At 39.3% G+C, this 13,528-nt stretch overlaps 1 protein-coding gene across 1 annotated transcript in view; it reads right to left on the bottom strand.

Annotated features, from left to right (window-relative positions):
* The window catches only part of wasf1.S (WASP family member 1 S homeolog), a 44,717-nt gene extending 38,300 nt beyond the window's left edge, over nucleotides 1–6,417 (bottom strand). Inside the window, 1 exon segment of the mRNA NM_001092819.1 lies at nucleotides 6,194–6,417. The gene's annotated coding sequence lies outside the window, so the exon portion shown is untranslated.
* Between the last annotated feature and the right edge of the window lie 7,111 nt (nucleotides 6,418–13,528).

The following is a 13,528-nucleotide window of genomic DNA, read 5'->3' as shown; positions in this document are numbered from 1 at the left end:
GCAGGAATCTTGCAGTAAAAAAGATTTCACTTGGCAGTTGGAATGCTTCCTCAGCAGGTACTGCATAAAATAAGAATGCTTCCTCTACAGTGAAGAATAATCTCTATATGCTGGAAACCTACAGGTAAGGGCCAAACTGCAAAGTGCACAAATTTAAAATAACCTGTACACAGAAACATTTTGTGCTAATAAAAAATACTTAACTTAAATAAGAAAACATATTATGCTGAAGTAAGCTACCTGTTTCAATATTTGCAACGTAAATCAAGTTTGTTAATTGACATTGTTGCTAGTAAACATCACATACACGTGGAAGGCTTATTTATTGAAGGTCGGATTTTAGTGGTTTTAGAGGTTTTTGACACCACGCTTAAACTCACAAACTCTAAAACCATGACTGTCATTGAATTTATTAAAAGATCAGAATATAAAAAGAATGAACAGGAAAAACATGCTGAACATGCGCTAAAAAAATACAAGAACCGCAAAAACCTCTAAAAATCCAAGTTTCTCAGACAATTCTTAGCAAAAAAAAATCCTTGAATTTTGATTTAAAGAGGTCCAATGAGATCAGAACAGCTCCCATTGACTTCTACAGCACCTCAACAACTTTTACTTGGTGAACTTTTGACAGAGGTTTTCAAACATAATGAATCTCAAAATTTTATAGCTTTTTAGAAATATAGGAAAACCATGAATTTTCGAGATTCATGGAAAAACTTTAAATGGGCACTATAGACTATTCGCTACAGTTCTCTTTAGCTTCAAATACATGTTCTCCAAGTAATTCACGTCTAATGGGTTATTGCCAAAACATGCCAAAAAACGTATGTGGCACACTATTATAACATTAATGAATCCAACGACACCCATGATACAGCAATGAATTGAACTGGTAAATTACACTCTCATAGAACTCCCCTAAAATATGAAGAGCCTCTGTAGTTGGATACTACAGTCATATGAAAAAGTTTGGGAACCCCTCTCAGCCTGCATAATAAATTACTCCACTTTCAACAAAAAAGAGAACAGTGGTATGTCTTTCATTTCCCAGGAACCTCTGAGTACTGAGTGTTTTCTGAACAAAGATTTTTAGTGAAGCAATATTCAGTTGTATGAATTTAAATAAAATCAGAAAAACTGGATGTGCAAAGTTTGTAATTTTGCAAATTTAACACATGTAACTGCTCAATACTGATTACTGGCAAAACCAAATTGGTTGGATTAGCTTATTAACCCTTAACCCATAGGCAGGTATATTCAATCATGAGAAAGGGTACTTAAGGTGGCCAACTGCAAGTTGTGCTTCTGTTTGACTCTCCTCTGAAGAATGACAGCATGGGATAATCAAAGCAACTTAACAAAGATTGTTAAGTATCATAGTTAAAGGGGAAGGCTACAAAAAGCTATCTCAAGAGGTTTAAACTGCCAGTTTCAACTGTAAGAAATGTAATCAGGAAATGGAAGGCCACAGGCACAGTTGCTGTAAGACCCAGGTCTGGCAGGCCAATAAAAATACAGGAGCGGCATTTGCGGAGGATTGTGAGAATGGTTACAGACAACCCAAAGATCACCTGCAAAAACATCTTGCTGCAGATGGTGCATCTGTACATTGTTCTACAATTGAATGCAATTTGCACAAAGAACATCTATATGGCAGGGTGATGAGAAAGAAGTCCTTTCTGCACTCACGCCACAAACAGAGTCGCTTGTTGTATGCAAAAGCTCATTTAGACAAGCCACAGTCATTTTGGAACAAAGTGCTTTGGACTGATGAGACAAAAATGTAGTTATTTAGTAATAACAAAAAGCACTTTGCATATCGGAAGAACACCGCATTCCAAGAAAAACACCTGCTACCTACTGTCAAATTCGGCATAATGTTCAAGCATCCGTCACAAAGTTGAAGTTACACAAGGGTTGGATATTACAACAAGACAATGACCCTAAACACACTTCAAAATCTACAAAGGCATTTATGCAGAGGGAGAAGTACAATATTCTGGAATGGCCATCACAGTCCCCTGACTTGAATATCATGGAAAATCTATGGGATGAATTGAAACAGGCTGTCCATGCTTGGCAGCCATCAAATTTAACTGAACTGAAAAGATTTTGTATGGACGAATGGTCACAAATACCACCATCCAGACGCTCATCTAGGCTATAGGAGGCGTCTAGAGGCTCAACGAAGTATTGATGTAATATCTCTGTTGGGGTGCCCAAATGTATGCACCTGTCTATGATGCATATTGCATATTTACTGTTAACGCAATAAACTTTATGTCACTGCTGAAATACTACTGTTTCCATAAAGCATGTTATATATTAAAAGGAAGTTGATACTTTGAAAGCACAGCCAATGATAAACAAAACTCCAAAGAATTAAGAGGGGTTTACAAACTTTTTCATATGACTTTATTACCCATGTAAGGGTTGCCATCCAAGAGTCAATAAAATCTACCAACTCAGCCTGATCCATGGTTTGATCGGCTCGGTTTGGCCCAGTGAATGAGGCCAAATCAGAGATCTGTTCATTTGTCAAACTTGCCAAATTGGTGAATCTCCACCTGTATGGCCAGCTTTACTGTACCAACAATACTCACACTAATAAATGAAGTGAATAGTAATTAAAGGAACAGTTACTACAAAAAATGTATTAAAGTAATGAAACTATAATGTCCTTTTGTACTACACTGGTACAGCTGGTGTGTTTGCTTCAGAAACTCTACTATAGCTTATATAAGCATGCTGCTGTGTAGCCATGGGGGCAGCCATTCAAAGCTGAAAATGAAGAAAAGGCACAGGATACACAACAGATCAGCTCTGTACTATACTATGGGATTCTTCAGACTGATCTGTTATCTATTGTGTTTCATGTGCTTGAATGGCTGCCCCCATGACTATACAGCAGCTTATTTATATATTATAAACTATAGTAGAGTTTATGAAGCAAAAACACCAGCTGTACCAGTGCAGGGCAACAGTACATTTTATTTTCAATTCTTTTATACACTTTCATTTTTTGATGTTACTGTTCCTTTAATTATAATATGAAATCATATGCTGGCAATAATGTATTCCTATCATGCAAAGGGTATTTATTGAGTTGTAATTATGAGCCACCAGCATTGTCAAATCAATGCACAGATAGTTTGTTGTCATATTATATGTTAAATAAAACCTACAAAAACCAACATCAACAAATTGTGGCTTGTAAATTATACTTAGAGCTATACCAGAGCAGAACTGTTTTTGCTGCATTCAGAAGGCAAAATTTAGTACACTGTATTTTTGGAAGTATGGGATTTGCTTGATGGAAAACAAAGGACATTTATTCTCACTTGCTGGATAGTAGCAATATGGACATAACTCATATAAGATCTCTATTTCAACTTTATTTTGATTATTATTCTGAATCAGTTGGACTAAGAGAGCTGGTGCTCTCTTGACTTACAGTCCAAACCATTAAAGGGGCACTATATTGTACATTTTCCATGATTAAATCCATAGTTCATGTATGTTCAGCACAAGCTCTAAAGATTGAACTAACATTAAACAAGAGAATATACTGCTACGTTATGACCGGGAATTTCATGATCTGATTCCACTTCCGCAATTACCTCCAATTAAATTTAGCGTTCCATAAAGCTGCAGTTGGATTCAACCTGAGGAGCTGCATTAACAACAAAAACTACATTTATGACAAAGAAGCAGCATGAAAATGAAACATGTAACATGTAACTGTGATTTTCATTGACTGTGCCAGTCATTTCATTTTTTTTCCTTTTTTATATTCTATCCCACGTAATTGTAATGAAATTGCATCATTCAATTGGCACATGCATCCAAATTATGTAAAATACATTATCATGCTGCTGTAATCTGTCCAGTTGAGTCAGATCACAGCCCATAATGTTAATTATTCATTAATCAAGGTAGGAATAGTTTTCTGATATCTCACTGGCTGTTTTAGTGGTGGTATCAGTGAATGAATGTGTGCATTCAGTAAAAAGGTGCCTCTGCTATTTAAAGAATGACCCCTTCAAACATTTATATATATATATATATATATATATATATATATATATATATATATATATATATATATTTATTAACTGTGACACCTTCAATTTGCACAGCTTTGCTAACCATCATCTTATAGCTACGCTCTCAAAAATCAGAAACATAAACATATTTACTCCATCACTGACTGGGACAAATACATCTTGCCCATGCATCATGTTTCACATTAGTAGGATCATTTTTAACATTAAAAAAAGATACCCTTTTAAGGGTAGCTGCAGCCTCTCATAAAATGGTATATACCGTACACGGTTGTTAGAAGAAGCTGAACAGGAACAACAATCCACTCACTCTACAAAAGGTATGTTATACAGATATGGTTTAATGTATTGCATTATGCCTAGAATTGCTTTGATGATCTATCTTCCACCTTGCTTTAAAGTCATTTTGGTACAGTCAGCCTGAACATAACAGAATGTAAACATTTATAAAAGGGCTGCTCATTGAACTAAAAAATTATATAGAGTAAAATAATTATCTAGAGTGATATCAGTCATCTTATTTTATTCAGATATGCATTACATATATAAATGCAGGGTCACTGTAACATGGGCTCTTTCCACTGTCCCCTGGTACAACTCCCACAATTCACTGGAATTCACTAACATTTCATGAAGAGGAGGAAGCAGGTTACCAGTGAGATATCATCTCACCCCTCCTCTTCCAGGAAGGAAAACTGGCAGGTGGGGGGTTGGTAAGAGAGGAGGAGGAGGAGGATCAAATTGCTTTAATCAGACACCAGTCCAAGTCTGACACAGCAATATTTACATTCAGGACACACACGAGTATGGCTCCGTGTTTGCTGTAAATGACATACTTTCAGGTACATAGGATACATGTACACAGTACAGAATGTCTAACTACAGATAAGAAACTGCACTGCATACGATTTTCCTTTCTGAAAATCTGATCTCTTTAGTCAACTTGAACATGATATCCCAGAAAACACTAGTCATATAATGACTTACTGAGTAAGGAAACAGCTAACTGGTAGGTAGTAAATGTGTGATACTACTGTCCATATCAACCTTCCAGATATGAGCAACACTGAGAATGCCCTTTAAAGCCACGTGGAACAGGGTGACCTATGGTGTAAAGTACCAACGTATTATTTCTAATTCATTAGAATTTTTTTTACGTTACTGTATATTTGCCTTTCCCTGCATTAAAAGAGCATGTAGTAACCTGTGCACTAATTAAAAGACTACAATTCAGTAAAACAAGGTTCACCGAGGTCTGGCAGATATCATGTGAAGCGGACATGGTACAACGTATGTTTCAATGTAACAGAAACTGGCTGACAGCACTAGAACCACAACATAAACGTTAGATTATCAAGGATTATTTACTGGCAACCCTCCAGATGTTGCTGAACAACAACTCTCAAATCATTTGACAGCATTTGGCTGTCCAAGGGTGTCGTATTGCAAAAGCTGTAAGGACTGCAGGCTGGCCATCCTATGGCAATATACTATCCCTCATATCGCAGAGAGCTCTTCTGTAAAATCATCTGGGAATATAAATATGGGGCAAGTACAATTGTGCAGATAAGACAGCGATCCTCCATCATGCAATGCTTCTGTTAAAATGAATGGCACGGGAAAGGCTTGCAGCTTATCAAAATTAATATTTGAATGATTTGGGGTTTGACAATATATGAGGCATGGCAATGAACTTGTACCCAAATGTGCCACTGTGTTCCTCGAATACCACAGCAGCAGGGACAGGTTGGAAAATGCCAGCACTTCCCCCAAACCCTTTGCTCTTTACTTTCAGGAAAATAGACTGTGGTGCTCATCAGAGGGCTGCTCACTCACAGCATCTGTATTCAGAGAAAATGGATACTGCTTTGCACCCCAGTATGGCTCAGTGCTGTTGCTAGACTACAACTCCCACTACCCTCTCTAACATATGCTGAAAGACCGCCTGCTGGAGTCCAGCAACAGCTGTATGACACAAAGGTTGGGAATGAGTGGAATATGGTGTGTGTATGTACAGGTATGCGCCTGCCTTCAAAATCCCATGTGCATCCTATATTAGCTAAACACGCACATATATACATGTATTTATAGACAGATGTTTCCCCATTGCCGGGACAAATACATACACACTGGCCGAGCTCCGTCTGAATGAAGCCCTCCGCACTTCTCTCTGCAGCTGGACACTCAGCGCTCCCTGCAGCTCATCCTCCCTCCGTTACTCCCAGAGTCACGTGTTGCCTCGGACTCCCCCCTTCTTGCTCTGCCAGTTCAGCAGCTTCCCCCCATCCCAACCTCCGTTGTCACGGCCAGTCCGAGTAACAAGGACAACAAATAACGACACACAAGCCCGGGGCGCTCGCCAGCCCTACAGCAAGAGCAGAAGCTTGTGATGGAAGAGGGCGGGGATAGGTGATCTGTGAAAAGGACGGAGGCAGGAAAATAAAAGGGGGGCGTATTGGTTAATATCGGCTGAATCTTCTTGTCCCACTCCGTCTTCCTTAACATGAGTACGGCTTACAGCTGCGTTGGCAAAATGGCGGCTGCTTTATGGTTCATTTATTTTGCTCGCTCATAACCATAAACGTTTATGTTGTAATATGCTTTTCTGATCGCAACCTACAGCCACACAGTGGTACAGCCCATCGATCTGCGGCTTATTCCGTCTGATCCTGTTTTTTCTTTTGGTTAAAGGGGAACTCTCGCGAAATTAAAAATTGGTAAAAAAGAATCATTGCATGAAAGTATGAAAATGTCTAAATATAATGTATTAAAAAAAGGTACAGTTTTAAAAATATTGCAGTCATAGTGAATCCATTCCCTGCTGCTTCTCTCCTACCTGCTTCTGGGCTGCTCTGAGGTCAGGGTTGGCTAATTTGTATAACAGCTGTGTTCTCACTCCCATTGGCTGTCAGTGCTGTCAGTCACAAACTGTAAAACCAACATCAGCAGCTACATGGCTTCAAAGACTCTGTTGTCAGTGTCCTGCTGCTTTGATCTCCTTCTGTCCCCATAACCAGAACCCCCCCCCCCACCCTTAGTGGTGTGGTAACTCTCCCTTCCTGTTCGCTGTCTCTATCTCTGCGCTTGAGAGTGCCAAAGCCGTGCACCCATTTTTGAGGTCCCGAACAGCCGAAATGCGTAAGTGCCGAACAGCCGAAGGACCCGAAGCCACGAAAACAGCCGAAGCCAAAGTCCCGAAGCAGCGAAATTTTTTTAGCAATGAATCTCCTTTAAGGAGCTACAAAAATCATTGTGATGTCAACGCCGGCTCATTCTACCAATTAGAAATGCTGGTTTGTAGTGAAGTAGCCAGAGATATGTTGGTGCTGTCCATGCCTGCTTTTTCTGCCATCATGGAATGTGTTAAAAATAGCAAACGTTGGTGTTGTACACATCCATACACATATACCGAGTGTAGTGACAACCTGTGCTTGAAAAGCATTCGGATTAAAATAATGTTAAAAACTCGGTTTATTTTGGTTTTTATTTAAACTCTACTTTTGTCTTTATAACCGCTTAGGTTGAAAGGGCGACCCTATAAATAATGCAGCTTTACTAGAAATTAACACCCTTAACATAAATTATGTTGCGTGTAGCCTTGTGAAGCATGGTAGGAATGAAGGCTGTCAGCATCAGGCTGATATACGCTAAGCACAGGCCCTTTTATCAGGAGTTGCACAGTCCCACTCCCAAGCATACCCCATTTATGGGCTAGTGAAAATTTGCGAAAAGGCAAAAATTCTCCAAAATGCATTGTCTATGGGCAACAATTTTTTTGCAGTGATAATTTTTTTTTACATAAATTTTTTTCTCCCATTGGGTGTCGTTTTAGGTGAGAAATTTCGCTCATCACTATTCCGGGCAACTGGGGGTGGATGAGAGGGGGTTTGGGTTTATCTATAGGAGACTTCTCAAGACTAGACAATATAATTTTTTCCAAACCCGAAAACTGTTTTTCTTCCTGCTGATTACCCTTTACATCAAGTCACAAACTTAAGTTTTAAATAGGGTTTCCACCTGGCCGGTAAAAATGATGGTTGATCCCAATTTTATTAATAGGGAAAAAAGATAAATATATAGGAAGGCCAGTATTTTATTTCCAGAAAATGTGGCAACCCTAGTTTTAAATCACTTTATAAAACATTGTAGCCTTCATGTTTTCTGATTTACTTTGTTATGCGTGCAGCCCATAACTGTGAATGGCCATTTTACTGAGTTTCCCTTATTAAAGTGGACCTGTCACCCAGACATAAAAAACTGTATAATAAAAGTCCTTTTCAAATTAAACATGAAATCCAAATTCTTTTTTTTATTAAAGCGTTCATAGCTGTTGTAAACTCATTTAAAAATCTCAGCAGTGTAACAAATTTTGCCTGCCCCTCCTCTATGCCTTAGGCATAGAGGTGTGGCAAGCAATTGCTTTCACTTTCCATTCAGCACTTCCTAGATGTCACTGTTCTCCCCCAGTTCTCTTAACCATTTAATTGAGTAGCCAGTGCATGGGGATGGACATCAGGTTCTGCCATTCTGGTGTGCAAACAAGATTCTGAGATGATGCAAGGCTTGTCTTAATAACAGTGTCCATAACAGTGTCCACAAAATGGCTCATGCCTGCTTGCTATAAAAAAAGAGTTCCCAGACTGATGGAAACAAGATTCAAATAAGTGTAATTAAAGTTCATTTTGCTTGAATAACATGATAAAATAGGATTTGGAATAATTGTTTTGGGTGATGGGCCCCCTTTTAAATAAGAACTCTCTCCTACCTTTTGGACTGACTCTCATAATATATAATGTATATACTGTCGGGGAAAAATCAAAAGACCAGAGATCACTTGAGGAAGAAAGATTGACAACGTTTATTATTTATATAAATATTTGGACAGAGACAACATTTTTCTAATTTTGGTTCTGTACATTACCACAATGAATTTGAAATGAAACAACTCAGATGCAGTTGAACTGCAGACTATCAGCTTTAATTCAGTGGGTTGAACAAAAAGATTGCATAAAAATGTGAGGAACTAAAGCCTTTTTTTAACATAATCACTTTATTTCAGGGGCTCAAAAGTAATTGGACAAATTAAAGAACTGAAAATAAAATGTTCATTTCTAATACATGTTTGAAAACCCTTTGCTGGCAATGACAGCCTGAAGTCTTGAACTCATGGACATCACCAGATTCTAAGTTTCCTCCTTTTTAATGCTCTACCAGGCCTTTACTGCAGTGGCTTTCAGTTGTTGTTTGTGAGCCTTTCTGTTCGAAGTTTAGTCTTCAACAAGTGAAATGCATGCTCAATTGGGTTCAGATCAGGTGACTGACTTGGCTAAGCGTGGCTGGTAGCACTTGTCTACCATATAGCCACAATAGCTTACGACCTAAAGAACCCACTTACCTTGCCCAGGTCAATCAGTCCTCCTGCTGTTAACCAATTTGTAAGTGTGAATACTGGACATCAATTTTAATGGTATATTAAAAGTTACATTTTATTTATTTACACACATGAGTTTTGGGTGCTGTGGATAGGAAGGTGCAGATATATGGGTCAGTTCTCTCTCTTTTCTTCTGTGATAATCCACCACTGTTGTCTTCCATGGACACCCAGGTCTTTTTGTACTGCTGAGTTCACTAGTGCTGTCTTTCTTTCTTTCTTAGGATGTACCAAACTAGATTTTGCCACTCCTAATATTGTAGCAATTTTTTGGATGTTTTTTTTTCCTGTTTTTGGCTTGTTTCACCTGCATGGAGAACTCCTTTGACTACACGTTGTCTGTTCACAGCAAAATCTTCCACATACAAGCACCTCCCTCCCCCTACAATCAACTCCAGGGCTTTAATCTGTTTAATTGATGACATAATGAAGGAATTGCTCACACCAGCCTGTGAGACAATTGTCCAATTGCTTTTGAGCCCCTGAAATTAAGTGATTGTGTTAAAAAAAGGATTTAGTTCCTCACATTTTTATGCAATCTTTTTGTTCAACCCACTGAATTAAAGATGAAACTCTGTAGGTCAACTGCATCTGAGTTGTTTAATTTAAAATTCATTGTACAGAACCAAATTAGAAAAAAAGTTGACTGTCCAAATATTTATGGACCTAACTGTATACGAGCTACGTGGATCCTGTACTCAAGAGAGACAGAATAAGGAACAAATGATTGACCAGACATTATATACCCTCTGGTAAACTAACAGTAATGTTAATATTATGGGAACACAGGTAGACTAAAAGCCATGATCCCACTGGCTATACACACATCATGTGGCATTTTGTTTCCTTCCATGATAATGTGTACACTACCCAAAATTTATAAATAACTTGTACAATCTATGGGTCAACTTTTAGTAGTGGGATTATATTTGGTGGCAATCTATAGGTTGAGTATTACAAGAAAAACAATCTAAGTGTGCATTTTTTCCAATACCAACTAACTGGAGAGGAGATATACAATATAGCCATGTGGTAATGGTTTACTGCTGAAACTTGTTAGAGTTTTGTTTATGTTGCATTTGAATGTTTAATGAAGAAATGTCTCTAGGGGCAATGACACACAGGAACAATAACATTACGATTCGGATTCGGACGAATCTTCCAAGATGGATAAGGGGATTCTGCCGAATCCAAAATAGTGGATTCGGTGCATCCCTAATTTTTTCTTCATTATATTACACTGGAATCAAACATGGAGATAAAGGACAGATTTGTTCAGTGCATGGAAATGTTCTTAAAGAAACAGTAACAACAAAATATAAAAGTGTTTTAAAGTAATGGAATTATAATGTATTGTTGTGCTGGTACAACTGGTGTATTTGCTTCAGAAACTATAGTTTATATAAACAAGCTGCTGTGTAGCAATGGGTACAGCTACTCAAAACTGAAAAAGGAGAAAAGGCACAGGATGCACAGCCAATAACAGATAGGCTCTGTAGTATCCAATGGGATTCTTCAGAACTTATCTGTTATCTACTGTGTATCCTATGCTTGAATGGCTGCCACATGGCTACACAGCAGATTGTTTATATAAACTAAAGTTGCATATCTAAAGCAAACACACCAGTTTTACCAGTGCATGACAAGAGTACATTACATTATCATTCCTTTAATGCAGCAGTCTTACTACTATGCTGTCCTCACCTTGATAGGATTTTTAAACCTGCTCGATCAACATCTGACTGATTTTGGCTAGATAACGGTAAGGTAGACCCGTCGGAGGGCCCCATACAGAGGCCAATAAGCTGCTGACTTGGTCTGTGCATGGCCACCTTTAGACTGCTTTCATCATGCAGACACAAGCAACCTATACATCTACCTCTGAATTGATTTATTACACTGAAACATTTAATACAGAGATCACTCCACCCTGAATAAATAAATGGGATAAAGCTAAATCTAAGTACAACCTTAGCAAACACCCTTCCCTCGTAATCCCATATAAATAATTCATATTTTCCAAACAGGATGGTCTGGGTAAAATTTCACAGCTAACTCACCTGTGATAACCTCTGACTGATTCATTTCTTAAACCAAGGCTGGTTTTTAGATAAAGCTAAATTTGTTAAAAAAAATAATTTATCTTCATCTAAAGTTCAAGCAAATACAACATTAGTATTTTACCCTAGATGGCCATTTGAATGCCCATTCTCATCCTGTGTTCTATGGATTGCACTCCCCTTAATCTTTGTCCCAAATCTACAAAGCCCTCTACCCAAAACAGGCATTATACTATTAAAGCGATGCCAACACTTTCCTGTAAAAATCATAGGAACATGTCAGTATCAATCATGGGCTACACCCGCAATAGTTCCCCTCAAAGCCTCTCTCAGAGCCGCCCCCAGCCCCGCAAACCTGCAGAAACGCGACCCACCAACACTGTTAAAAATCTTTGGTGCTGTTTCAGTGATGCTGGGCTGGGGGCGGCACGATCCTTCCATAGGCTAATTACAAATAAAAACAGGACTTCAGCCTATGGAAGGATCACTCCGACCCCAGCCCAGCACCACTGAAGCAATACACAAGGGGGCAAATTCACTAAGAATCGTAGTTGCGCCAGGCGCAAATTCGCCACACTTCACCAGGCGTAGTTTCGCCAGCACTCCGCAAATTCACTAAAATCCGAAGTTGCGCACAGGGGCAGCGTAAGTTTGCGAAGTTGCGCTAGCGTTAATTCGCCAAGCGAATCGAAGTTTCGCTAGCGATGGTTAATTTGCATACGGCGCCAAATTCAAATTTCAATGGAGGAATACGTATCAGCACTACAAATGCCTAGAAAACCTTCAAAACATCAAATAAAATTTTTATTTTGCCCTACACAAGTGGCCACTGTATAGTTAAGTTGCCATGAGTTAGGAAATGTAGGGGGGAAGGAGGGGAGCCCCAAAAAAAATTTCGATCTTTTTCAGCCTATCACCCATAATATAGAAAACATGCCAGCGTTTTTTGGGACTTAGAAAAAATTTTCACTTTTTTTGAAGCAATCCCTATCTACTCTATTGCGCTTCGCCTGGTCTGAGGTGGCGAAGGAAGTCTAGCGTAAAAGGTGGCGTTCAGAACAATGCGCGCGTTAGTGAATTTGCGTAGTTTTGTTCGTTGCGCAAATTCGCCAGGCGTAAGGGTGCGAAGTTACACTAGCGAAATTACGCCAGCGTCCGTTAGTGAATTTGCGAAGTAACGAAAATGCCTGAATTGACGCTAGCGTTCGGCGCTTCGGCGCTTAGTGAATTTGCCCCAAGATCTCTTAGTAGTGTCTGCAGTCTGCTGCACCCAGTGCCGGGCCAAGCACTTAATGCGCCCAAGGCAGGACACGCCGCTCACCACCCTCCCTCCTGCACCTCCCTCTCTGTAATAAATTTCCCCACTGCGCTGCTACCAGCACTGCACAACCAGTGCGGTGGGCGGGTGTTAGTGGTGATGAGCGCATCGCAGGAGGAGCGGGTCTTGGAAGAAGCAGGGCAAAGTATTAAGTCCTGCGCTGGTGAGCTGTTATAGAAGGGCCGGAACACAGGGTAGACACGCGGAAGGGGCACATGCCAGTGCCCCACCACTGCTGCGCCCTAGGCACGTGCCTCTTCTGCCTACCCCTAGTTCCGGCCCTGGCTGCACCAAGGTTTGCGGGGCTGGGGGCAGCTTTGAGGGGGGCTTTGAGGGGAACTATTGCGGGTGCAGCACATACTTGATACTGACACGTTCCTATGATTTTTATAGGAATGTGTCAGTATCGCTTTAAGCTTTATTCAAGAGAAGCTTTTATTCAAGGAAGAGTTTCCCCTTTCATTTTTCATTTATTTGTTCTCCCTTTCATTTACAAATAACTTTAGACACTTTACAATGAATACTTAATAAATATAAAAAAAAGTGGCTAAAAATTTAATTTTATTTCATTATGCAAATAAAAAAAATTAATTTGTGAGTGAACATGAGTTTTAATCACACTATTCTACTTAGTTGGCAGGGCCTGGGTGGA

Source organism: Xenopus laevis, chromosome 5S (assembly GCF_017654675.1).
Source record: "Xenopus laevis strain J_2021 chromosome 5S, Xenopus_laevis_v10.1, whole genome shotgun sequence".
In the NCBI taxonomy this organism is placed as follows: domain Eukaryota; kingdom Metazoa; phylum Chordata; class Amphibia; order Anura; family Pipidae; genus Xenopus; species Xenopus laevis.
This window is presented reverse-complemented; position numbering and strand designations above follow the sequence as displayed.